This window comes from Schistocerca cancellata, chromosome 1, assembly GCF_023864275.1.
Source record: "Schistocerca cancellata isolate TAMUIC-IGC-003103 chromosome 1, iqSchCanc2.1, whole genome shotgun sequence".
NCBI classification, from domain to species: domain Eukaryota; kingdom Metazoa; phylum Arthropoda; class Insecta; order Orthoptera; family Acrididae; genus Schistocerca; species Schistocerca cancellata.
Genome location: NC_064626.1, coordinates 1,247,590,135 through 1,247,593,224, shown reverse-complemented (window position 1 = coordinate 1,247,593,224; position 3,090 = coordinate 1,247,590,135).

Sequence of the window (3,090 nt, the reverse complement as noted above, 5' to 3'; positions counted from 1 at the left end):
CTTAACTTATATCTTGGGGGTCATATGTCCTGACCTCATTGCACTCTACACTTATGACTGACACGTGAGCCCCAATGTCGACTAATACACTCCTGGAAATGGAAAATAGAACACATTGACACCGGTGTGTCAGACCCACCATACTTGCTCCGGACACTGCGAGAGGGCTGTACAAGCAATGATCACACGCACAGCACAGCGGACACACCAGGAACCGCGGTGTTGGCCGTCGAATGGCGCTAGCTGCGCAGCATTTGTGCACCGCCGCCGTCAGTGTCAGCCAGTTTGCCGTGGCATACGGAGCTCCATTGCAGTCTTTAACACTGGTAGCATGCCGTGACAGCGTGGACGTGAACCGTATGTGCAGTTGACGGACTTTGAGCGAGGGCGTATAGTGGGCATGCAGGAGGCCGGGTGGACGTACCGCCGAATTGCTCAACACGTGGGGCGTGAGGTCTCCACAGTAGTTCGATGTTGTCGCCAGTGGTCGGCGGAAGGTGCACGTGCCCGTCGACCTGGGACCGGACCGCAGCGACGCACGGATGCACGCCAAGACCGTAGGATCCTACGCAGTGCCGTAGGGGACCGCACCGCCACTTCCCAGCAAATTAGGGACACTGTTGCTCCTGGGGTATCGGCGAGGACCATTCGCAACCGTCTCCATGAAGCTGGGCTACGGTCCCGCACACCGTTAGGCCGTCTTCCGCTCACGCCCCAACATCGTGCAGCCCGCCTCCAGTGGTGTCGCGACAGGCGTGAATGGAGGGACGAATGGAGACGTGTCGTCTTCAGCGATGAGAGTCGCTTCTGCCTTGGTGCCAGTGATGGTCGTATGCGTGTTTGGCGCCGTGCAGGTGAGCGCCACAATCAGGACTGCATACGACCGAGGCACACAGGGCCAACACCCGGCATCATGGTGTGGGGAGCGATCTCCTACACTGGCCGTACACCACTGGTGATCGTCGAGGGGACACTGAATAGTGCACGGTACATCCAAACCGTCATCGAACCCATCGTTCTACCATTCCTAGACCGGCAAGGGAACTTGCTGTTCCAACAGGACAATGCACGTCCGCATGTATCCCGTGCCACCCAACGTGCTCTAGAAGGTGTAAGTCAACTACCCTGGCCAGCAAGATCTCCGGATCTGTCCCCCATTGAGCATGTTTGGGACTGGATGAAGCGTCGTCTCACGCGGTCTGCACGTCCAGCACGAACGCTGGTCCAACTGAGGCGCCAGGTGGAAATGGCATGGCAAGCCGTTCCACAGGACTACATCCAGCATCTCTACGATCGTCTCCATGGGAGAATAGCAGCCTGCATTGCTGCGAAAGGTGGATATACACTGTACTAGTGCCGACATTGTGCATGCTCTGTTGCCTGTGTCTATGTGCCTGTGGTTCTGTCAGTGTGATCATGTGATGTATCTGACCCCAGGAATGTGTCAATAAAGTTTCCCCTTCCTGGGACAATGAATTCACGGTGTTCTTATTTCAATTTCCAGGAGTGTAGTTTACGTGTTTTACCATTAATTGTGCCTGGTAATCAGCACTCCGCCTTTGCATGCGCTCTAATAGTGTGGAATTTTAATGGGAATTCCTGGCGGTGGTTCCGGGATTCCCATTGCTATTTAACAGACCCTTGTTTGCAAATTTCCCTTCACTCACAATATGTATGGCCCAGGCCTTGACAATTTGTACACTGTGGTTGGCCACAGTTTTTCGCGATGTTTCCTTGCCGATCGCATCTGCAGTAACGAACCCCTGTGAAAAATACATTTTTTCTTTCCTTGCACTTCGTTGAAGCGTCTGTTTCCTCTAATGCTATAACAATGCTGACTAATTAAATTCTTCGAAATTTCTGTCCTAACACGGTGCGATGTTTCGAGTGATAATCCTCGCAAAAAAGTATCTAAGGTCCTATTATTCGCTTCTATTGGAATATACTTATTGACTTCATCACTGGCTGACAATTGATAAGTGTTACTATTAACTTTTCGTTTTCTATCCACAAAGCTTCCTATTGTTTCGTTGTGTCTTTGAGACATGATGTTGAACTGCAACTATTCTGTTTTTTAAACGTTTTGAACAAACCTTGTTTCAATTCTTCAAAAGTTAATGAATTTTGTAACTCCTGATGATATAGTATGTGCACCTTAGCTTCCCCAATCAACTGTAATTTTGTCATTTGCAACGTGTTCATCTGACCAGGAACCAAGTTTAGCAGCTGCTAACAAATCACCAAAAAATGGTTCTGTACCCTCGCTTCCCTTGCCAGAGAAGGAAGTCACAAGGGTGGCTGCTGATGAATCTAGTATGAGAGGGGTTGCACTAGATGTCGACCTATAATCGGATAATCGATTCAACAATTCACTATTGTCTGATCTCAACTGGGCTACCTGATTAAGTACAGCCTCCTGTGTGGAAACTCCTTGTGTCTTACTGTTTGTCATTGTAATGCTTAACAAACAAATGGTTATTCCCACATATAACATATATACTTCCTATGACATATAACATATATACTACAAGAACATAGAATCAGCTATATCACAATTAACATTAGACATTTGATTCTGATCAAAATAACAACATCTAACACCATCCGAAAAGAAATTCTCTGTTGTCAAGTTTCTTCGAAAGGAGAGCTTTATGTTGTTTGTTTTTTACACCATAAAAGTGTTACAAAAAAATCTGGAACAAATGTTCACTCACCAATGTACTAAAATACTGTCCACTAGCTGCAGGTAGTCGTCCACTGTCTGTAGGTTGTTTGCGGCCCATCGATGGTGATGGAGTCATCAATTTCTTGTACCACAAATTCGCTACCATATACATCTCAAAATAGAGCCAAGATTATCTGACACAAAATGTAGCAGGTTGGGGTTTAGTGACACTAGATATTGAGGTCAGTGACACGGGGGAGCGAAGGTCATTATTTTGTCAGGGATGGGGGGAGAGAAAGCGACACTTTTTGGGCTGTGGAAAGGCTCTTTCCTTGGCTCAGTGGGTGAGGTGTGAGAGAAACATTGGTGGTTCCACTAATAGTAACTTCTTGAGACATAAGACCCTTTAAATAAACAGAGTAATA